Here is a 25939-nt window from a genome sequence, read left to right as displayed (position 1 = left end):
TTGCTATCTAGACCAAAATGCATCACTTTTCATCTTGAAGTGTCTTTGCTAAGGAAGATGTCATCTCGTTTCATGCTATGAATAGAATTTCACGCCCAAGAAAGGTTAAAAAATGTGCTTGTAAAGAATTTCGCTCTGGACCCTCAACAAGGGTCAGGAGCGATTTTGGTGATTTCAACAAAATCCTTCATTATTTCAAGCTAAAACATTTTCAGGAGGCAAAAGGAAGTTGCTCTTGTTTCACTCATGTCCAAAACTTGACTTTTTTCCATGCAAGATGAGAGCTATTCAAAATTTCGCCCTGGGCCCTCAACAAGGGTCAGGAGCGATTTTGCTTTTATTGCCCAAAATTCATCAATTGGCAAGCGTCCAAACCTTTGAATGATGTTGAAACTTCCTTCCAGGAGACCCTGCACATAAAAATTTAGCCAAAATTAGTGACAAATAGGCTCAAATAAAATTTTCGCTCTGGACCCTCAGCAAGGGTCAGGAGCGAATTTCACAATCTAGGCTAAACTGCTCAATCTTCAAGTTTCAAATCACTTCACAAGGCAAGGTAAGATCGTTTTCAAGGCCAGGAAAAAGGTTTCAAGTTCAATCAAGGTGGCAAACGAAGTTTATAATGAATTTTGCTCTGGACCCTCAGCAAGGGTCAGGAGCGAGATTCGCTTTGGACCTCCTGAGAGGGTCAGGAGCGAAATTCGCTTTGGACCCTCAGGAAGGGTCAGGAGCGAAATTTGACTTTTTGAACTCTCCGTTAGGATAATTTTATGGAATATAACATTTAAGTATAAGAAAGAAGAAATTCTTATACTTTAAGTTATATTCCATATATACTTTCAGGATGTTTGAGAGTGGTTTCAGACCTCCAGGAGCTATATTGCAAAATCTAGTTTTTGGAGGATTTTCAGTTTTTAGACTTAGTCAAATTTCAGGATCAAGACATTCCAGACTTAGCCAAATTTCAAGATCAGGACATTCCAGACTTAGTCAAATTTCAGGATCAGGACATCACTCCAGCAGGACCTACTATCCAGGTGATCCCCTTGGCGACACTCAAAATGCAAAGGCTAACTAACAAAACCCTAAAAGACCTAGAAAACAAACCCTAAAAAGCAAAAAAAAGCAGGGGTCCCCATTTGCAATGGGGCGATGTGTGAAATGGTCACAACACATGGTTACCTCACGTGACAATGTGGTTACAATTAAAATTATAATGCAACATGGTGACAATGTGGTTACCTCATGTTGATGTAAAGAAGTATGCCTGTTGTTATCAAAATCAGAATAGTTTTCATACCATTGTGTAAAGTCTTCGCCCTTTGCAAGCACCTCTTCAATGCAAGCTTCATGCCCCACACTTGTAGACTCATCTTCACAATTTCTTCCATGTGTAAGGACTGCAATCTCATGAGAATTATGGAACATGATGTTGCTGTCCTCAAACATTTTAGTGATGATATCATGACATTGCAAAGTGTCTCCTCCATCATGTGTAGTCAAAACACTAGTGGCTGCTCCACTAGGTAAAGGATCAACTTTCACATCCACCTTAATATCTTGGGCCTCTAATGTAGAAGTCTCAAGTGAAACTTCTTGCAAAGATGATGTAGACAACTCTTTGCCCAAGGCTGTCCTCATATCCTCTTGAGTTAAATCAGCATGCCTAACAAAGTCATCATATAAATTTCTGCATATCATAGGTTAGGTATCTCTATCCTTGTGTTGTTCAACCAATCTCCTTAACAATTCATGTGCCATGGGTGACACATCTTGCTCACCTTTCCAAACAACCCATAAGTCATTTGACATAAGTTTAGAAATTGCATCATCCTCCTCATATAAAACTGAAAACATGATGGATTGCATAGAAGTAATCACGCTACTAGGATGAACCTCATCAATAACCCTCCAAAATATATGAAACATCTTGCGAATGATATCTACACAATCCAAGGATATCATAATGTTTTCAAATCCGAACTTTGCAAATATTTCAAGTAGTTTTACCCTCTTAGAAAAATAAGGGTTCTTGATGTCATCCAAAGCTTTAAAGCTTGTCGCCATGATCTGAAGTATTTCTTTCATAATATGGCTGTCATAAGGATCAGTAGGGGTTGTTATCCTCATAATTTCACTAATGCATGAGATAGTTGCAAGTTTTATCACCTCATCATGATGTCTCATAAGTCGTGGCTTAACCAAAGAACATACCAATGGATTTATAGCAAGTTGCATTGTTTGGGATGGATCTTGTCCAACCTTGCATAAACAAGCCTCCACCTCCTCCAAAGTACTTAGAAGAACCTCCTTTTGCTGAGATGTATGTTCTAATTTCTTTCTTGCCCTGTAAATCCTTTCTTCCAAATCTCTTTCACTCGATGAAGCCATGCTTGTAACTATAAGTGACCACAGGATGGCAAGATATTTGCTCTGATACCACAGTAATATCCCTTGTCCAGTTTGATGTAATTTTTGCCATTTATAACACAAGGAATATTGTCAAACAATTCACATACAATCTTCTAGCTTTCTGGTTTGGGTTATCAGTCTGATATAGCTGTGTGTTATTGACACCAAGGCACAAGTAATGCTTGCAAATGATTTCTATAATATCTAAACTATAAACTCAATGCATAAATGACTACTTCTAACCTTTCCAATGCATATATATAATTCTCAAATGAAGAATGTGCACCTACAGCCAAGAAGCATTTTCACAAACACGTGGCATGCAAACTACTATCATCATGAAAATGGACATATCATCAAATAATGGCCTGCAACTTATTTCTCCTTTATTATATGCAATCACCAAATACAATAGAACATATAGATGCCTTGACTCTTGGTTCATAAATCAATTACAATGATAGGTCTGATTAAGGACATCTACAACAGCAATTCCCCTATTGAGGATGAATTTCAATGCAGCTCCTCTGAAAATGATCTCCTCAAGTGCCCAAATCGTATCTCTCTAACTACCGCCCCTGTTCTGATTGCTTCAGACAGTAATTAAATAATTACCAACTCCCACGCTACCTCTCATGCATCAGAAAATCATTGTTGGCTTCTCCCAAAGTGAGCGCTCCAACCTAGGGGTGAAATCAATGCACCAATTGGGTGCTATGAACAAAATCATGGCACTTCCCAGCTAATGTGAAGTCTGAAGATGACTGAGATAAGAACTCAGTAAATGGTAGGTGCAATCAGCTCTTAGATAGCAAAATTGTTGAAGACACCTAGCACCCAAAGTATCTCCAATGTTCTCCAAATCGAACCCTAGCACAAATTGGCCCTTGGCTACCAATTAAGCTCCAATGAAAGGACTGAGATATCCTCTCCAATTTGCAATAATCTCAGCTGATAGTTTCATAGCCTCAAAATTGCTTAACCTATGAGAGTTTCCATTCCCAAAGGCTCAATAATGGCAAAAACCCAAACTGGTTCCTTCTCCATACAAGAACTCCAAATCAAATATCAAATCCTGGATGATCAAATGTCTAGATGACCCTTCTATTTATACTTTTTCTCCAACCTTTCAAGAAGCTTCTAGAAATAATATTAAAATTATTTCACTTAAGTGACTTTTATGATATAATATTAATTTAAGTCACTTTATTAAATTAATTATATATAAAGTTACCTTTTCATTTTTTATTTATTTAATAACTTTATAAATAATTAACTTAATACTTTTAATTAAAATAATCAATTAAGCTATCCTTAAGAAATATCATTAATTGGGACAACTTAATTAATTATTCTACCTCCAGAAAAATGGAGACATTACACAGGTAGCTTCTCAACATACTTCTTTCCCGAGTTTCTTGTTCTTGTCTACTTTCAGCTTCAACATGTCGTGGATTGTCTTTACTGTATCATTCAAATCTTCCATCGCCTGTTCAATGGTGGGAGGACCTATGTCAATAGTCTCCAAGTCATAGTCTTCTGTTGTGATCTCATTTTCAGGTTTGCCTACTCTTGGAGTGGCAATTTGTATCACTCGAGATCCTACACTATCCTTTGTTATCTTTGACATCTTAGTAGCCTTCTTCTTCTTAGCCGTCTCATGAGTTCTATCCAAGAAGCTGCCCAAATCATCAATACAATCTTCCTCTACTACTATTACTTCTTCTGCCAATCTCTCCCTGAGCCATGTTGGGATAGCAGATCATTCTTCTCCAACTTGCACCTCCTTGAGTTTCTTATCTTCTCGAGGCAGAGAGGTTACTTCTTCATCTTCATTCCCTATATCCACATATTCATCTTCACCTACCTTGCTATTAGCTTGCGCATGTGGAACTGGATTATCTTGGACTTGTGGTTGTTCCCCTATCTGCTCTTTTGCCTCTACTATTCTGGACTGTAGACTCCATGGATTCATTCACTCCATAATCTATGCCTTCTCTATGTGGTTGACTTTCCTTATCAACTATTTGATTCATCTCTACATCATTTATGGAAGAAGTGCTAGCAGAAGGACGACCTAAATTTGACTTATGTTTCTTGTGTGATGATCTTTCTTTGCTACTTTCCTTTCTCTTTGATCCTCTCGAATGAGCTAACTGGGTGGCACTCCCACTCATGCTTGTGCTTTCTATATCTTAATCGGAGGATTTTGTCTCTCCCATCAATTCAAAAGTCAGTTATGCATTTTGGCTATTGAATTTCTAGATCTAGATGTCCACCCATCATCGTATGTATGCCAAGACTAGTTTCATCAAATCTTTCAAATTCGATGATCTCTACATCAATCCAATTGACCTCCACCTTCTTGTCTTTCTCTTTCTCATATACCAGCTAAAGGCATTTTCCACCATCTTGTGCTTGATCTTGGATGTCGAAACTTTGCACATCCTGACGATGTCAATTGGTAATTGTTGTCCTCATTTTTGTTTCAAAAAATGAAGGACCACTACATGAAATTTTTGTGAAAAAATGAAAAAAATTACTTTGTGGCATGCTCCCCGAGGCATAATTTCGACTAATCCTTGGACTGGCTTAATCTTCAGTCCATCCTCGAACTACGTTTCGAATTTCGTCAAATTCTGGGTTCGTTTCCTATGTCTTTCCTTCAATTTTGGGTTTTAAAACCCCAACTGCAGGTGGAGAATTTTCTTCAAACTGCAAGTTTTAATGATATTCATTGTTTTGGTCTTTGTAGGAGAATTTTTGGCTTATTACATGTGCACTTTTATTCAAGGATAAATACTTGTAATTTGTTTTAAATTTCCCTTTTATTGTTTTTATCTTTTTTATTGTTTTTTGGTCTTTTTTAGTTAAAATACGGATTTTTTGGCTAGATTACAAGTAAACTTGCAATTTGGTCTAAAAACCCCTACTTTAATTGTTTTTACATGTAAATGGGATTCTAAATCCCCATTACATATGTGCAAACAAGTATAACTTGTTGTAGGGATTTTATTTCCCTTTTACAAGTAAATAAACTTGCATTTCTCTCCAAAAAACCCGATTTTATGCATAAAGTGCATTTTTGACATTTTTAAAACTTGCAGTTTGTTCCAAAAAACCCGAATTTGCTTTGTAAGTGAAAAAGTCAAAAATAAAACTTGCTATTTGTCTCCCAAAAACCCAATTTTCACATGCAAGTGTAAATTCGAACTTGCATTTCTTTCCCAAAAACCCGATTTTCAGTTGGAAGCAAATTTGTTGAAGTTTTCAATCGATTTTCGTGGAGATCTTCTAGGAAGGAGAGGCGTTTTGGTTTCTACCCTATTCTTATGCGTATGAAACCACTTTTCACGCCATTTGGAGGTTGCATTTACTGGTTTTTTGCTTCAAATGAGCAACCACGTTTTTCCTAAATGCCACATTTTGGGGGTTTAAAACTTCATCAAACTGCATTCTCCTAAATCAATTTGACCTCTCTTACCTAGGCGTGGAGTTTGGGATAAGTTTTCAGTCATTTAATGAGCCATTTGAGAAGCATTTGTTGCCACGTTTTTTCCACGTGACCCTCCTTTGGCTGTGTATTGGAAGGATTTAATACAAGGTTGCATGGGTACTCGTACCCAGACCCTAAGTACTCGTACTGGAGACTTGGACACGTATCCCGCATCGGAAACTTGGTTGGAAACATCTCCACAGAGGAGACTTTCCGCTAACGTATCTGCCCGTCTCCCACCGTCTCCAAGCCAAACAAATAAAAAGGAAACCTTAAAATGTTAAGAAAAAATAAAACACAAGCAACAAAATAATCAAAATGTAGTACAAACGGAAAAAAAAACAATGCTCAAAACAAATGCAAGTCACAAGGATTTCTTAAAATGTTGCAACAACCATTACTAAATTATTATATTATATTTAATGTCATTATATTTAATGTTCAATGTCATTATATTTTCAGAATTTCTATAATTATTAAATTATATTTAAAAAGAATTGGTGTCTCCAAGTACCCACGTCTCCTATTTTGAAAAAATAGCCGTACCAGTACCAGCACCAGTCTCCAAAGTCTCCAAGTACCCCCGTACCCATGCAACCTTGATTTAATACCATTTCTTCATTCCTCCTTAGGCGTTTTGCTTTAACTCTCTTGGGTGTGCTCTCTCATTGGCATTTTGGCCTTTCAAGTTTGGGATTGCTGCCACGTTTTTCAGTTTGTGGCATTTTTGCAAAAACGCGACAAGGGTTTAGCATTGCGGTTTGTCTCTATTTATTGGTGTGTCTTCTCCATTCCAAAGATTGTTGCATTTTTGGAGAAGCATTTTCAGTTTGAAGAAAGGTATGTTCTCTTTCCTTTCTTTCCTTCATTTTATTATTTTCTTGTTTTCTTAGTTTTCTTTCTTAGTTGCATTTTTGGAAATGTGTTGTTCTTCCCCCAAAAATCGGTTTTTGCGAGAGAAATATTCCCCTTGGTATGCAATTTTCAATTTGCATTGTTCTTCCCATATTTCCCTCTTTACTTGTATTCGGGATTTTTAATCCCGATTACAAGTTTGCTGGAAATTCTTGTTCTTCCCTTAAGGTTAAGGAATTTAACCATTTTTGGTTAAAATTCCAAGTTGAAAAGTGTGAAATACCCCTCCCTTTCAAATTCGGGTTTTAAAAACCGGATTACATGTTGAAGAGTTCTTCCCATTTTCATGAAAATGACATTCCCGGATTTTCCCATTTCTATTCGTTCATGTTTCCCATATCCATACTTTTCATTTCCATTATTTTCCGCAAGTCAAAATCTCATTTTCCATCCATTTCTCCATTTGCAATTTTACAAGTGTACTTGCATTCGGGTTTTAAAACCTTGATTGCATGTATGTTCTTTCCAACTTGTATACTTGCGAAAATTTCCCCAAGATCCGAAATTGGTCAAAGTCAAGATTTTCCCATTTTCATATATTTCCCCTCTTCCTCTCACAAAATCGTGAAGTTCAAGAATCGAAGTTTTTCCCATTTGGAGAAGGAAGAATGATATTTGCAGCTGACTATGATGTTGCCTTAACTCTTTTAAGTCTTCATCACAGTATTCCAGGTTCACAATCAATGTCAGATTCGCTGGCATCCCCAACTCCGAAGAAGATGAAATACAAATATGACAAGTATCAGAATGAGGTAGCACCTTCCCAGGTTTCTTCTCCTTTGGATCGCATCAGAGACACGGGAATAGGGCATGTTGATATGTCAGAATTCGTCAAGAGGGTAGAAGATCCACAAGATAATAACTTGCAGCGGCTGTTGGACAGCCATATCCACCATGCATCATCTTTCCTGGTGGCTGCCCTAGAACCTGAGTTCATTCTCGCTTGCGCCCATCATTTTGACAACGAGACAAGAGTCATCAAAAATGATGATGGCGAAGCTATAATCTGTCTTGATGCAGATACGATCGAGAAGGTCTTCAGAATACCTCCTGCACCTGTTTATATGGAAATCTCCAAAGAAAGTGGAGCGGAGTATTATGTGAAAAGGGAAAAAGATTGCAAGCGACACATCAATAGGTGGATCCAAGAGCCACGAGCCTCCTTCTCAAGGTGGGCAAAGTTGTAACGCTACGATTTCAAATGGGAGATAGGAGACACCATAACTCTTCTCAGCAGGATGATGGGCCTTGAGCATTCCAATGTCTTTGAGCCATGGATATACCAGTTCATCATATTCATAAGGCAGTCTCATCACATTTCATGGGGAGAAGTCATCAGCGATGCCTTGTGCGAACAACTTGCAACAGCTCCTTCCACCATGACCTCCTTCATGAATTCATATTTGGTATACTTAGCAGCATCACTTAGACACGTTCCAAGTCTTTCTACCAAGGGTGATCGTTCACTTATACTAGTTGTGGAGTATTATGACCAGTTGTCGTTGAGACCCAGCAGACTACATTTTAGAAGAGTCCAAGATGCATTCTTCGGGTATTTCATGTGTCAGTTTGACAGAAATCTCAAGAACAAGAGAGTATCAGATGACGCATGGGACAAGGTGTGCGAGTATGGATGTTTGTTTCTGCAGTTTCCCACCTTCACCTATATGAGAATTGGATGCTATGGCGGTCAGCCATATATGCTTCCCAGATACCCAACTGATAAGATCATTCTTATGGAGTTGGGAAGACAGATCATGGCTGTCCACACTTTTCAATCTGCTAGACACAAGGTTGGAATGGGGATCTCTACCACAAACCCATTGAAAATTGGTCGGTATTCCCTTGTCACATCTGTGAAGGCTAAGGCCATGGAGACTGAATTGCAGGAAATCAAGCTCAAAAGGTTTAAACCTAGAGCTGATTTTGATTACAGGGGTATGAAGGGAAAGATCAAGAAATCCTTTGTGCATGTGCATCGCATTGAGGACGTCTGGGTAGATCTTCACACTGAAGCCGAAGTTCTGAAGATGGATTACTACAGGCTCACTATTGAGCAAATTGTTGATTTGAACTTGGTGGATATCCCACAAGGGATGATTGATGATGGGCACATACTTGATCCTGAATACATTTCATGGAGGGTTGAGGAAACTCCACTTCCTTTGATCCAATGGTCGCACAAAGAGTGCATATCCATCCTTGAGAGATTTCAGCCTATCTTGGCCAACACCAACGCATGGCTGAAAAGTAATGCTGTTAGACTTATAAAAATCAATGTTGGTAAAGAAGATGATTCTATGGGGCCTCTTGGACGTAAGTCTGAGATTCAAGTTAACAACAAGGACGGTGCATCATCTTCGGGCACAAGGATCAAGTTGCGAGTCAGTCGTGCAGTAGTGCTTCCTCCTGAGGAGACGACAGTTCGTGGGAAGGAAAAATCACAATTCCATGTTCAGGTGATCGATCTGGATAATCCAGAAGAGGGGCAGCAATCTGATGATGCTCCCAAGTCTCCAGTTTAAGACTCGCCTCATGAGATCATTCCTCTAGTTTCCATTGAGATGCTGCTTTCTCCTCCTGATTTTCTTGTGGATGAGTCTCCTCAGAATGCTTTTCCCATTTCAACATACGAGCCATCTCGTGATCCTCAACAAAAGAGTGTGTTGGAAGTTCCTGAGGATATTCCTACTTGTATCCAATTATTAGAAATTGATACTTCCACTTCTGGTTTTGAAGAATTCACGAGGCAATCTTCATGCCCATTGGTAGCTGAGCAAACCGTGGTCGCTATCCAAACAGATATTCCTCCCAGGATGACCACGGTGATTCAGACAGAAACTGCTTCTCCTTTGCCTACGGCTGCTATTGGAGGGGAGTTGCTGACTTTGCCTCCATGGCGTAGTTCTTTTACTCCGAAAAGGAAGAAGCAAGAAATCTCACCTGATGCCTTTGATTACCAGCAACTGAAACAGTCTAGATCCAAAGTTGCTAAGAAGGCCAAGACTATCTCCAGAGTAACTGTTGACAGCAACAAGATGAAGGTAGCTGAAATTGTGGAACCTATTGCAGATAAGCCACTTGAAGAAATGTCAGCTGCCAATTATAAGATTACAAGGATAGAGTTGGGAAAACAGACGCATGACGTCATCAAACATGATGCTCAGTTTTCTGTTGCTTCATTGCTGCAAAGGTGTGATGAGCTTCTAGCAAAGAAAGACAAGCTAGAAGAGCAAAACCAACAACTTATGGCAGCCGTTCATAAAATTACAAAACCTGCTGTTGAAGGGAGTAACTCCATAGGTCCTTCTGGTTCCCAAGAATCAATTTGTGGAGTGGAAAGGACTGCTCAAAAGGTACAAGCACTGCATTCCTGGGTTGATCAGCTTCATGATCTATGTGCACAGGTAATTAAAGACATTTTTCAGATGATGTCTAAGTTGGAGACTGTTGAGGAGAAACTGGATCAGACTTCTAATACTTTCAAAAAGAATTTAGAAAGTGTTGAAGAAAGTTTGACAATCTGGCGTACCATGCCCCAACAATAGCTGAGTGTTCTACAGGAGAATGCCATCATCTCATCCAGGGCCATGTTCTTGGAATTTGAAGAGCTCCTGGAAAACAAGGGCCTTGTTCTTAAATCCCTCATTGAGGAGATCGGTGATGCAAAGAGATTCTGGGGTGAAGTTTTCAGAGATATTGTCTCACACTGTGAAAGGGCCTCTTGCAACATAGTAAGTCAGGATGGAGAGCTGATTCCAGAAGAAGAAGTTCTTGCTGATTTACAAATGAGGATTCATAATGAATGGAGGAGCGAACAATTCACGGCCGCTTCAATTCAGACATTGATGAAACACCAAGCCTTTTTGCATGAAATCCAGTCTATCCTGGATAAAAACAATTCTGCGCTCCTCTGATGTCATGACACTATCGTGAAGACCATGGTTGTTGCCAAGAACACCAATGAACCGAATCCCGAGGAACTACAAATGAGCATCCAGAAATTTCAAGGATTTGTGTCTTCACAAAATGCATCTTAAGTGTTTTTCAACACTTAGATGTATTTTTCCCTCTTTTGTAATCTTTAGTTGTAATTTTGTTTTGACAAGTTACATGTAAAAGTATTTTTTGTAAAATGCAAGTTACACATTACTTGCACTTTTGTAATTACATGTAAGGTAACTACAAGTTGTGTCCGATTAGGACTGTAGTTGGAATAAGTCTTAGTTAGTTAATGAAGTTTTAGTTAGTTATTGAATAAGTCTTGGTGGTTGAGAGAATCGCTCAAGTTAGTTAGGATCCTCCCACCTTTTTCTCAAGGCTCCTCTTCTATAAATACTCGAGGGGTCTATTGTAATATTTATCTTTTTGGAAACTAAGCAAAAACTCTGCCAAATTTACAGCAAGAAGTCTTTGAGCTTATGTATGTGAATTGAAAGTTTTGAAGAATAATAAAGAAGGATTACTCAAGTTTTGAGTCTTTGAGCTACATGTTTGAGTTTGAATCTTTTAATTTCTTCTATGCAAAGTGTTTCTAAAGGAGCTTAGTCTAATCTGATTTGAAATCTTTGAGCTGCAAGTAGAGAAGATTAATTAAAATAGGAAAATCTCTAGAAGGAGCAGCAAGTCTTTGAGCTTGCGTCTATTCTTGAGGAAAAATTATTGTTTGATAAGAAATAGCAGCAAGTCTTTGAGCTTGCATTAGTTCTTGTCTTTGTGTTGAAAGAATAGATTATTCCTGTCTTTGAGTTGTTGTCTTTTATTCATTGTAAAATTTAGTATAGCAAAGGGTAGATGGGACTTGACATAATCAAGTCTTTGAGCTTGATATTGCTGTCCCGTCCCGAAGGAAGTGACGGAAGTCTTTGCGCTTTCAGGAAACTTCATTTCCTTTCTCTCATTTCACTTGAAAGTGGTTACTGCTGTTCATATTCAATCGCTATCCTTTTCTGTGAAGAGAAAAGGATATTGTCTTTCTTGAAAAAAGAAGAAAGATTGCTGTCCCATCCTATTTTATTTTCAAAGTTGTAGTTAGATAGGGGAAGCCTTCCCTTAATTAGGAGATTTTTTACTCGTATGCTGTGGTTGAAACCACAATTTTGTATATTCCCCCAAGTGTACAAAATTTTCAACCAACAGTAATCTTGAGCACATTTTCCTTCTTATGTCTATATCATCTTGGGCATTCATCCAGTAGTCTTCCAATTGTAACTTGTGTTTTTGTCTTCTTCCGTTAGCTCTCCTCATGTTGCCATAAGGATCAAATTTCTCTCTAGAGAAGTATGGAATAAGGAAGTGAGATCTCAACCCTTCTTCAGATTTCTTCGCTGCCTGTAGGGATGAACACACTTCCAATGACTGCCCAACTGAGATGGGAAAAGCAATCCCTGTCTTATGTCTATTCTTTTGCACTTTGTCATATGTGGTCAACTGTCTCACCAACTCAAGCAGTATTATCTTGTCGGTAGGATAGTGTGGTAGCATGTAGGGCGGACTAGAGCATCCTTGGATTCTTATGTAGGTGAACTTGGGAAACTGAATATACCAAGCACCAAATTTCTTTACTAACTCTTTTGCTTGCAAGGATAGCCTTTGATGTATTCCGCCTTTCAGTGTTCTTGTTATATGCATCGTGAAAGTGTCGTTCACCCTCATATAATGTGCTTTGCCAAGGTAATGCAACTGTGTGTATGATTCACATGCTCTCATCTATTCAGATCCAATTCCAACTAGACCTCTATACATTAATCATGTGTACTCATGAGCTCTAGCAAGTGAATATATGATATATGAGCTCATGTAAAATTTCTTTGTATGTGCAAGTCTCTTTAACTATAAATCATTGTTGTTGCTTATGATTCTTGCCTAGTTGATCTTCTCCCTTCCTGTAGATATTGTCTCCATGAAATAGAACATCCAATTCTCAAACTGAGATGCCTAAAAGATTCCCATAACTCGGTTGAGCAAAGCAATCAAATCACCAAACTCTTCCTTAAAATCAATCTTGTGAACCCTGTTAGGTACCTTGGATATGTCGGGTCTACTCTTCAATAACCAATATTTGCTGATTACGCCCAAGCATTTGTCAGGATCATCTTCATAGACTTCATGTGTTCCTTCTTTGCTTTTGTAAACCATGCCTTTGGGATTGGGTATGTGGAAAGCCTCACTGATGGCCGTCTGAGATAGGTAGGCAAGTACTTTGCCATCAAGTGCCACTATCGTTCTTGTGTTGGCATAATAGTGTTTGGCACACTCAACAATCAACTCATTGCATTGTATAGCTAGAGGGGAGCCCATTGCTCTTACTATCCCGCTCTCACTCGTCATCTTTGAAAATCCAGAAGGCTTGGTTGTATATAAGGGGCCCTGGAACTTCTTCATGTCCATTCGTCATAGGTTGGTGTCTCCTACATTGCTCCAAAATGATGTTATCTTGGATTCCAGCACTTCTTCCTTTGAATCTTCCTTAATGAGGGTTTGTCGTACACCTGCTCCAGTCTTTGGGGCTGCCATGCTCTACCTGAAACATTTGTCTAAGTTAGGTTGTGGATATGATATCAATATCGACAAACTGAAATTAATCATCAAGGTTAGCAATTTCCACTCTAAGGCTGATAATTCACCGAATTTCATTGATTGCTAAAACCCTAGGCTTTCAATCTAAAAATCCTAGCTTGCAAAACCTGATAATCATCAAATCACCCCATATCTTGCATTAAAACATGTCAAATGATCAATCCAAGGGTTTTAAAACATAATGCTAAATAGTCTCTATGCCTAAAACTTCATCCAAAACCCTAGTCTTGTAGCTGTATCAGCGAATTAAGGTCTGATTTTTCAATGAAAATGATCAAAAACAGCTTGTTTCAGACTTGGAACTGAATTCTAAATTGACTGGTAATTCTGATTTTGCCCTCGATCTGGCAAAATTACCTTTGTCTCCTGCAAATTGATTAGGGTTTATCAATTGAATGACAAAATTCATTGCTCTTGGATCAAAATCACTGTCCTATTTGATGATGAATTTGCTGATGCTGCTGTTGTTAGTGGTAAATTCACTTCCTTTGAAGGGGAAATTCACTGCCTTAAGACAACAATTTGATTGACAAATGGCTAGTTCGCTGAATCTTTGAATGGAATCACTATCTCTTGATCAAAATCACTTATCATGTAGAAGGTAATTCACTTTACGAATTATATGTTGATCAAATAAAATGATCAACCTATCTTTATAGAGATTTGGAGGGATGCATCTATTCATTCCAAGGGCCGACTTGTCCTTTCATTTAATGTTTTGCAACCTACTTTTTACTTTTCAATGAGAAGGCCAACTTGTTTGTTTTGAAATGTTAAATTAAAATGTCTAGCTTACGTGGGTCCCTCCTAATGCCTTGGCGCTAAACTTATGTTTCTCCCTTCATCGTGAATGTTGGGGGTCTCAAAGAGGGCTTTTTTGGACCAGCAAAGGAAGTTCAGGCTTTTATTGCCTCAATGATAGAGATCGAGCTTTTACAATCATTGACGATGCCTTCGTGTTTGGTCACAGATCTCAATAAGCAAAGGAAGAGCTAAGTCGTGGCTTTGAATGAGCATTGACAGCGCCTCATGATTTGTTCTTCGGATTGTCTCTTAAATTGCTCCCTTCGCTTGCCTTGGATCAGACTTTTCATAACTCATTAGAAATGTTCAAGCACAATTAGGGTTTTGGCTAGGCAAAGGAAGTGCATGAGGGAAGGTTGCGGTTTTGGGGGCTCAAAGGAAGTTCGTGGTTTTGACACCCCAAAGGAAATGCCATCATGCAGGTCGGAGATTTTGGGGGTCAATGACAATGACATCAAATGTATTAACCTTGTTCGCTTAAGCTCAAGATCTCTCAAATTGCTGCAAAAACACCAAACAATCAACCTTGATCAAAATTTTAGAGATCACCTACCTTGATCGGGCTTCTATGAGGTCAAAGGAAGTGCTCATAAGCTGATCAGACTTTCAAGGGGGCAAAGGAAGTGCCCAAGCTAGATCGTGGATTTGGCTAGGCAGAGAAAGTGCTAAGTCAAGGTTTGAGGGGGGTAAAGGAAATGCTCTCAAGCCTGATCAGGCTTTCAAGGGTTCAAAGGAAATGCCTTCAAATGTTCTATTTTGCTCCTTCAATTGCCTTGCCGTAAGCTGTTCCGTGATTGTTTAGGCCTTAGCTTATCCTTCTTCCAAGCATTCACTCTTCTTTAACAATTTACCTTAATCAAACCCAACACTTCATCTCTGATTTTGCAAGCCAATGATGATGATCAAATGGAATGATCATCGTGAATCAATCATTTCAAATTTGTTGAGGACTAAGTCCACTCAACTTCATCAAATCTAAAGGATCAGACCGCTGCCAAACCTACCTAAAACCTAAGACTAAAGCAACCCATTTGCAATGGGGTGATGTGTGAAGTGGTCACAATAGAATCTTCTGTGTAGCTTCCTAATTCCCTATTCCTTCAAAGCACTTGGCAAAGGACTCTGATCCAATTCATAAGGCTTCTTCTTAAGATCCAATTTTTCCTCTATCCTATCTTCTTCATGATCTTGGTAGGCTCTTCTTTTTCTTCCTATTTGGGCTAAATCCTAATGAGCTTGTCTTTCCACCTGACCTTTAGGATATCAATATCTACTATTTTGTTTCACGTTTCTACCTCTATTAATATCTCAAACTCCTCCCAACAACCTCCTAAATCTATTTCCACAAAGATCTTAGCAAATGATCTATCCTCTCCTTTGATTGTGTCCTCATCAGTTTTGACAAAGGAACCTAATTCTTTGCCTACTAACCTTAGTGAATCCTCGCTCCAATATTTTGTAGGCAAATTGTATAGCCTTATCCATATCGGAGTCCTACCCATCATGTGTGTAAATGGATTGAACTGTAGTTCCTAATCCTTGATGTAGAAGCCCAATTCGTACATCATCTGTGGACCTCCCTATAAGATCTCGTTCTTCAAATCTGAGGTAATGTACTCTATTAAGAAGAAACCATTATGGACTGCCCTAACCATGATTCCATTAGTCCATCTTTCCATCCACCATTTAACGATTTTGCTTCTAGAAGGCCATCGCCTTGCCTATTTGGCAAAGAAGGCCCTATCTTCTAGCCTTGCCTTATTGGGCTCTAGGGTCCTTGACGGAATGATCTTGGTCTTGCTTCACAGTATTCTTAGTAAGCCATGCCCTTGGTTGAGGCTCTTCTTGTCGTGGTCATGTTTTTGGTCCTTCAAAACCTAAATTTATGTTCTCCCAAGGCTTCTATAAACTAGTTTGCCCCCGATCTTCCTTCCCTGGGTGTTCAATCCATTGTTTCTAGCCTAACAAAGCCCTATTCGCCCCTATTGCAAATGAGGGAATAGCTTATTAAGATGTTGCTTGTAAATCATCTCTCCTCCATTATTACTTGTCTCCTCAACCGTGACATCCTAGCCTTTCTCTGCTCTGCTTCTTGCTCCTCCTGCTCGTCGACGCACCATTTCCATAGGTTTGTATGCCAATCAAAGTTTGTTTTATATTTATCTATAGCCAATAATACATAATCTAATTGTAATTTCTTTTACTATTTTTTATAATTACTTTTTGAAATATTGTAATTATATATTATTTGTGTTACCATCCCCAAGTTTTGGTAATTCATCCCCCCCATTCCAAAAGTCCATGGAACATAGAAAAGGTCGACTTAATAACCAATGAGCTAGAGCCATTTCTCTAGCCAATTTTGCAGTATTAAAGGACTATAAATAAGGGAATTTTAAACCCTAAGTGCTAAATATACAAAAGTTTCATATCAAACAAAAATACAAAGTGTACAAGCAAAGAGAAAGAATGCCAATTTGTGAAGATGTCGAAAGACACCATAAAGGTAATAACTTTGTAACATATAAAATGGAACTTGAATGAACTAAGTGAAATGGGAGAGATATTAGCTCTATTTATACATCATACATACATGAAAAGGAGAGGCCTGCCAAATAATGGCAGTAGTCCCAATTTAAAAATAAAATATTCCTTATGCATGCAAGCCACTTAATACAAGTAGCCTTACTAACACATAATACACAACCCAAATTAGGCAAAATAAAATAACATTGTACCACAAAAATTAGTAACTTGGTGCGATTTGAGAAGATAATTTTTACATATTTTAACTCAAGTGTCAACAACTAACAAGTCTAAGACTCTATTGAACAATGAAAAACTCATCCTTCAAGACAACTAGCCAAACGTGCACTATTAGTTAACTAGGAATATGGTGAAGGCACAACGAACATGAAATATGCCCACAATTTGTTTTTGATAATTTCCAGTTTACAACACAACTAGAACCTGTTAAGGTTAGGAAATGAAAATACAATAATGCTGGAATTGTAACCCTTCCACTTTCTGATCACCGAGAGACCAATATGGGAAGGTGAGAGCATACGGTGTTGAGGGGATCGTTATCTTCAACAACTGGAAATATTACAATGCTTGGGCAGAAAGCCAGCCCCTTTCGCTTATCCAGCAGGTGATAGAAGTGTTGATAACACTTGGCGGTAAACCAGCCAAGTAACTGAAATAACAATCACTCAATCGCTTATCCAGCGGGAGGACTGGGAATGAAATTAACAATCAACTCTACCACTTATGCAGTAGGAGGACAGTAATACAAAATAAGATATAGGCGGAAAGCCAGCCTCTTCCACTTGTTCAGTGGAAAATGAAGAGCAATTCCAAATATAACTTGCTAATAGTACTACTATTCAGCATTACAATAATTTTCATGTATGCAACAAAGGCAAATCACTGAACACAGCTACACATATTTCTCAATCTGCTCCACACAGTACAAGGGACTCTCCACACAAGAAAATAACTCCAAACTTAGAAAACTCTAAATCTGATAAACTTCCAACACGCTGAAAACACACAAACCAGCAACACCAAATCCCACTAAAACACTCACAGCTCCTTGAAATCTTAATAGAATGACATGAGACTGAAAGCATATGACTCCTAGGAGGCAGGCGATCAAGCCTAGAACAACAAACCACTGCAAACTGACCCAAATAAATAATGCATGCATCCCAAAGCACTTAGCCACATGGTACGGCCAGCTAAGGGGGGTGATTTGCAAAATAAAATCCAAGACACTAAATTAAGCTCTATAAACTCACAAAATGCATCGCCTAAACCAAAAAGAGAGATAGAGGAAATACCCAAAACGAGAAGAACACAATGAGACTTAAGAACAAAAACCTTCTTCAACATACCACACAAACAGCAACCTGGACACTCTAAAGCACTTTCAAAGATCAGAAAACAATACATAAATCTGCAATATTATCTTCAATCCACTCTTCTGAATTAAGAGCAAGCTCTAGCTTGACTAGTTGCTATATTGCAAGCAAGAAATCAAGCAATGGCTAGGAGGTAAGCATTCCCCGGAGCTTCACTCTGGATTTTGACAACACTTCATTATAAATTTGCTCAAAGATAGTCTCAAATGAAGGCCAAGGCACTTATTTATAACCTTCTCCCAAATCGAACCTCCTTTTCCCTCCAATGTGGGACTAAACAATGACATTCAAATTCACTTTAATTTGCATTTCATCTTTCACCAAGTCATCCCATTTTGCCTAGACAAGACACTTTATTAAAATGCAAATAACACATAATGTGAGCGCCCAACATATAATTGAGAAAATAACCCAACATATAATTGAGAAAATGACTTTAATATAACTTAAGCAATCCCTTTAATAAATCGTCCATATTGCCTTAAGTTATAATCCAACTTTAAACAACATTTTCTAACAAATCGACCCCCTCAAGGAAGCAAATATACTTCATAAAAATATCAATAAAGTGTGTTATGGCATCCAAGGTAATAAAGTGAATTATTTCATAAAATTAACTTATTTCTTTCTAAGGCATCCATCATGCCTTATAAATAATTCACTTATAAAATATTTTTCCTCAACCATGAAGTCGCCCAACATAAGCTCAAACTTGCCAAAATAGCTCCAAAAATGCTAGAAGACCAACTACTCAAACTAACCTGCCAAAAATAGCCATCTAAACTGACCAAATAAAACCTTGCTAAAAATAGCCCTTACTAAAAATAGTAACCGTGTCCAAATCAGAGAAACGGGAATCGCCCAAAATCGTCGAGTTTGGGCGATTTCCAAGTCGAGTCATGCTCGCCGAGTCCAGTGGGCTCGGACGAGTCTGTGTCAAAAAATCGCCGAGTTTGGCGAGTCCCGACTACCAAACTCGGCCGGCGGCATGTAACTTTAAGTTTAAACTTTAAAAAAAACACAACTTCTAATATGTTTTGAATTGTTTTGGTTTATATTATGCTTTGAGCCTAAAAGCGAATTTCATTTCATTCATTTGGCAAAATAGGAGGAGAAAGGTGAGTTGTGAGGAGAAACAATAGAAAAATAACACCCGACGCCTGTATAAAACAATAAAAGTCTTTTGGCCTCGCGGGGTGCTGCCCCTCGACCCCGCCCTGTATCGTGAGCCCCTGGACCCTGCAAGGGGCGTTGCCCCTTGACCCCAACTTGGGGGTGCTGTCCCCAAACCCCCGTCGTAAAATTTGGGGGGCAATTGCATCGATAAAAGTAGGGAAATTTAACCTCCAAGTCTGATTAGGCTCCAATTCCATATAACAACATATACTTTCATATGGTGCATCAAGAGCTGGAAAGGAAGAGTTTGCATCTCATTTGATCATATGATGACATGGATTTTTTATTACATGAGTTTTGTAATATTGTATACATTTGACAATATTTATATATCTATGTTTGTTATTTCCTTCAGCTACAATTTGTGTTTATGCTTATGTGATTGATGTATACTTGTGTATGTAATCAAATTAGCTTCTATTTGATGATGTTATTGTGTCTTTAAGGTGTATTTAATAAAGGGTGCATGAAACAAGTTTTAAATCTTTAAAAAATCTCTAAATTTCTTGAGTTTTTCACTTTGCCGAGTCCAGTCGAGTCTGAGTCGAGTTTTGACTTCGAGTCCCGAGTCCCGAGACGATTCGGCCTTGTCAAGTCCGAGTCCCATTTATTTGGTCCAAATGCACTTTAACCACATTCTGAGCAGCCGTCACAACTTACTAAAAATAGTAAGTCTAAAAAAGTCTTTGGATTCCTTTGCATGTCACACCATCACGAGGCTCTCTGAAAACCCAGAAAAATAAGTTGTCCTTGCTCCCACTTACTAAAAAAAGTAAGTTCGGAAAAGTCCTCAAATTCAGTTGCAAGTCACACCATTGCAAAGCTCTCTAAAAACCTAGAAGGAATCCAAAATCAGAATTGTGAAATTCCAACATGCAAGCCACCAAAAATGCGAAAACTTCCTCCTAGAATATAGGAAACCATAATTCTGCCTCTGATTGACCAACGGGTCTCAGAATTGGCCAACAGTCCCCAAAACAAACTAGGGCGGTGTTGACGTGTATTTTGTACACAATCATACACAGAATAAAATACCAATAGGTATCTTATCCTCTCTTGAGAAAATAGTCTCTAACTGCTGAAGATCTGCAAAAAGGATCAGTTAGGTGGACTCCAAGGTTCTTTTAGTGGGGTCTCCACGTGTGGACAAGCTTTTTAGTGGTATGATGTGATTTGCTGTTTCCTCCAAGGCGTCTTACGTATTCAAAGCTCGAAGATTTTACTAAACTAAAAAGAACTTTCAAAAAATGGCAAAAGGACAGGGTTTAAGGAAGTCTAATCTAGCCTAGCCCTATGAACGACTTAGCATGAATGAGATTTGGCAAGACTCAACCAACTTCAATTTTGCCATAAGATAACAACTCAATTGAAATTAGTGCGATCTTCTAAGGTAATAATGATGTTCAATGCATCAAAGACCAAGGACACTACTACGAAGGTACATATCCTAGATGCGAAAATGCTTGAAGGTTAAGGACTCAAAATGTTTTCCAGTCGACCACGCAAGGCGTTCCTACAATCAGCAAGAAGCTAGTGGTTTGGATAGCGAATCCTACCAAATATCAAATCTCACACTTAGTCTTTCAAATTAACAAACTACTTTGATTGAGCGTGATTCAAGTACATCCAACAACCATGAAGATAACTTAAGAAATTTGCAACAAAACACCATAACTTCAATATTTTATTGATTTCCAAGTCATCATATACAACAATTGCTTGAATTTCTCTCTTCAAGACTCAATCTTGCTACAAAATAAAATTGCTTCTAACTCTAATCTCTCTATTACATCAACTATTATCTCTTACACTATTCACTATTTTTCTATATTTCCAAATGAAATGAAAAATGGGGGTATAAATAGCATCCCCAGTTACAATGAAAGGTCCAGATTGAAAGTAAATCAATGGACAAGATCATGACATCTAAACCCTAATTAGGGTTTGTTACAAATGACCTCCTTTTTACTGAACAATATTAAATACATAGCCAAATATTAAATTTGGCACAAAAATCTAGGAGGTATCAACCAATGAGAAATAAGATGTCATGTCATCTGTAACAACCTTTCATCTAGAATCTTATTCCCTTTCCAATTCTCTTTCTTAGCATATGCAATGAATTTTGTCACGATTCCTTCGATTTCTGTGCTTGGAATCTCGGGAAGATTCTTGATACTCTCTTCTAAGTGGATAACCTGATCAAATGCATCTAGAAGAGCCGTGTCCCAAGTAGGTTCAAGTTCCTTTGTTCTATCAATCAGGAGCATGGTGGCATACATCTGATCATACTGCTCATCTGTAACATCTGCGTCCTTGCGAAAGATGATCTTGATTCTATCTTCAAATTCTTGTAAATCCACATCTGTCCCGACCTCGATCCTTCTGCCAAGAATGGTACGAAGTACCTCAAATACTCTGTCCTGGATCGGATTGATCACCTCCTCAACTTGACCACATCTAACACTGATGTCCTCGAAGAGAACACTCTTTATATGGAGTAAGGTTGACCATTGAAACAAACTGTGAGAATCACCTTCTAAGATCCTCTCTTGTGCTAAAATTCTTCTGGATGTGTGTCTTATAACTTTCAAGACAGGGATGACAACGTCCTTGGTATGGGCAAATGCAGCTACTGTTGCCATCAATCTGTGAATAATCTCAAGAACTTGGATAGCCTGATGGGTGATCTTCGACATCCTTGTAACAAACTCAATGGCCACCGTGTGAGATCTATCCATCCAACTACATGTACGCTGGACCAGGTTCCTGAATCTTTCTGCTTCATTGATTGATTGAAGGGGCAATGCCTGCAATGGTGATCTAACTGGATCCTGACGTCCCAAAGGTTCATTGATGTGACTGAAATATGTCCTCCATGCACCGACCTCTCTCTCAAGCTTTCTATTCTTTTCTACTTCTTCTCTAAACTTGTCCTTCAATGCCTCAAATGTGTCGGTGGCATCATCTAAAGTCTGCTCTGCTGTGGATGGTCCTAACTCAATAGTCTGTATATGGTAGTCTTCTGCTAGGATCTCACCCTCATATTTGTCTGCTGCCGGTGTAGCTATCTGCAGTTTTCGAGATCCAGTCTCATCTCGAATCATCTTGGACATCCTTGTAGCCTTCTTCTTCTCTGTTGTCATATGTGAACGTCCCACGAGGCTCTCTAAATCAATTGCACTGTCCTCGTCCTCAATTACGATCACCTTAGTCAATCTTTCCTTCAACCAATCTGGGATATTTGATCTTGTCTCTTGAACTTGAATTTCTTTATGTACTATTTCTTCTTGTCTGGGAGGAGATGTTACTTCATTATCATTATCTAAATCATAGTCTTGGAGAGATCCATCGGATGAAACATGCTGTGCCTGTCCTTCCTCCTGTCTATCATTCTGTACCATCGATTCCATGGATTCTTCCACTCGAACTGTTCTATCTTCTGGTCTGGAAGAAGTACCTGGTGTTTGATCTTTGTTGGCACCTTGCTTTTTCTTGGAAGACTCTTTCTTTTCTGATCTTTCCTTTCTCTTCGAACCTCTCGAATGAAGATTGCCCTCACTGGCACATCGAAGGTTACCTTCACCTGAATTCCTAGGATTAGGATTGCCTTCACTAACACTGGCTCCACCTTCGGCTGGTTTCTCTTCCAAAGTAAAAGACATAGCTATGCCTTGTTCTCTCAACTTCTGATGCTGAACGTCTACCCATCTGCGAGTACAAGACAAGACTGGTGCCATCAAATCATCTAAATCCACGGCCTCGGGCTCATTCCAATTCAAACTTATTGTTTTGCTTTCTCTATCATATGAAGATTGGATGTGCCTGCCGTTGTCCTGAGCTTGGTCGGCTACTCGGTAAATCTTACATTTCCTGATGAAATCCAAAGGCAATCTAGAATGTATCTTTCGTTTCACTTCGAGATCGTCTAGGAGATTCATCATAAAATCTTCAATTTGGTACTCATGTCTAAATCTTCTACCGACCGTCTCCTCTAAATGTCCATGTGGATCAAAACTATTCCTCCAAGCAAAAGATGAAAAAGGATACAAGGCTAACTCCTTCTCTGCGTCATCCATGGCTAAGACATTAGGACATACCTCAACTGAATTACCCAAAATAATAGGTACCTGAACTCCATTCTGATGTCTGTGTCTGAATGCCTTCACATATGCTGCCAACTGCCTTGTTACTTCAAGTAACACAATTCTGTCTGTCGGGTACCTCGGCAACATGTATGGAGGTAAAGGACATCCATACACTCTAATGTAAGTGAACTTGGGAAACTGAATGAACCAAGCACCGTACCTCTTGATGAATTCCTGGGCATCCTGAGATAATCTGTTGTGAATCCCTCCTTGCAACGTCCTTGTGATGTTCATCGTGAAAGTATCATTGATTAACTTGTAGTTCTTCCCTGGTGGATGATGCAAGTAGGTATAGGATTCACAAACTCGGACCTCGCCGGGTCCTCTTCCAATCACTCCTCTGTGAGGTAGTCCTGCGTACTCAACGCTCCTGATTAAGGCATAGATGACGTATGAACTCATGTGGAAGGACTTAGTAGCCCTGAGTCTTCTCAACTGTACGTCTAAGCAATGGCTAATTATCCTAGCCCAATGTATTGTACCCTTTCCTTGAACAATCACCTGGATGAAGTAAAACATCCATTTCTCAAAATAGAAGGCATGAGGTGCTCCTGTAACTCTGTTGAGCATGGTAATCAAATCTCTGTACTCCTCTTGGAAATCAATCCTGTGTGGTGTGTTCGGTACTTTGCTCAGACGGGGACGACTCTTAAGTAGCCAGTTCTTGTTGATTATGCTTAGGCAAGCATCTGGATCATCATCGTACACTGATCTGGCTCCTTCAATGCTCTTGTATATCATGTCCCTGTGCTCTGGAAGATGGAAGGCTTCACTTATGGCTTCCTCTGAAAGGTACGCCAAAGTGTTTCCCTCATTGGACACAATTGTCCTGGACTGTGGATTGTAGTGACGGGCACACTCGATCATCAACTCGTGGCACTGAATGGCTGGAGGAAAACCGGCCGCCTTAATGATGCCACTCTCTATTATTCTCCGGGCGACAGGTGATGGCTTGCCGATGTAAGGGACCTCCCGGAACTTCTTTGTGCTAAAGTTCCCCAAGTTTGTATCTCCAACGTTGCTCCACTTAGACACGATCTTGGTCTCCACTTCTTCGGTCTTCTGATCTTCTTTCATGAGAGCCGAGCGACTGGTGGATGCTCCCGCCTTTGGGGTTGCCATACCTACACAACATTTCATTATAAGAAATAGATTTTGCAATAAATAACGTAAATAAGAGAGATAAATTTTAGGAAACCTCATGATAAGTCTCTAGAGTCATCATTTCCTAAAATACAACGATTGAGCTAAGAGATATTCAAGAATCAAAAATTGAAATATGACGATGAATGAATAAAGCAATAACAATTAAATCGCCATACCTCGATAGAGAGCTAACTCTAGAATGCAAAAACAAAATTCGCCTAGGCAAAATTTGAGGTATAAAGTAATCTTCAATATGATCTCCTCAAAATTGACTTCGCCACCTCTGGAGAGAACGTGATCTTCAATTATCGCCTTGGACGTGGTCTCAAATGGATCTTCAAGTTCGCACTTTGGCGTGGTCTTCAAATTCGCACCACCTTTGGTCTTCAACGCAATTCGCACTCCACACAAGATGATATTAGCGCCACCTTTGGTTTGAAATCGCACCACCTTTTGATAACTAAGCGCGCCACCCTTGGATGAATGAAACTCGCACCACCTTTGAACACACTTCGCACTATATTCGCCTCTTCTCAATTCGCATGAAGAAAAGTAAAATAATGATGTAGAAATGATAGTTTTTACCCCCCTTATATAGCGCGTTCATCCTTCACCCCTTAGGCCGACTTGATAAAAATAAAACCATTTTTTAAATGATTTGCAATGAAATGACAAGGCCGACTTGCCTAATTGAGCGCTCAAATCGATTTTTATATTAATTAAATAATTAATTATTAATGCCTTGCGTTTTTTAATTTGCAAATTTCGATTCTAATAAAGGCAAAATAATTAATAAATGTTTAATGCCATATTAAATGCTAAATAAATAAGATTTTCAAATTTTAAATCGATTTAGCATTTAAGGAAATTTTGAATTGTTTAATTTGGCGCCAAAAATATGAAAATAAAGGGACGTACCTCATCGCTCTGGTCCCTTGGAGAGGGACAGGAGCGATTCACCATTTTTGTCATGATTCTTGCGTTTTCAACGTTCAACTCCTTCATCTCCATGTTGATTTTGCGATGTTTGTTGGGTCCTTCAAATTTGAATTTCATTCCTGTGCGAGCAAGTGCATCTCATGACCATTATCGCCCTGGTCCCTTGGAGAGGGACAGGAGCGATCCTAAGGTTTTTGCTTGAAATTCTCCATTTTGGTACGATCCTTTCCTTGTATCATCTTCCAAATGCCATTTAAAACCTTGTGCGTCCTTGTCTTAACGTGATTTTCAAAGAATATCATGTGTTTTGCCTAACATCGCCCTTGTCCCTTGGAGAGGGACAGGAGCGATCTCCATGTCTTCACGTTCATCTTGTATCTTTGACCTTCGAACTTCCATTG

This window comes from Cryptomeria japonica, chromosome 11, assembly GCF_030272615.1.
Source record: "Cryptomeria japonica chromosome 11, Sugi_1.0, whole genome shotgun sequence".
Lineage (NCBI taxonomy): Eukaryota > Viridiplantae > Streptophyta > Pinopsida > Cupressales > Cupressaceae > Cryptomeria > Cryptomeria japonica.
The sequence above is the reverse complement of the archived record's forward strand: the minus strand, read 5'-3'. Positions refer to the sequence as shown.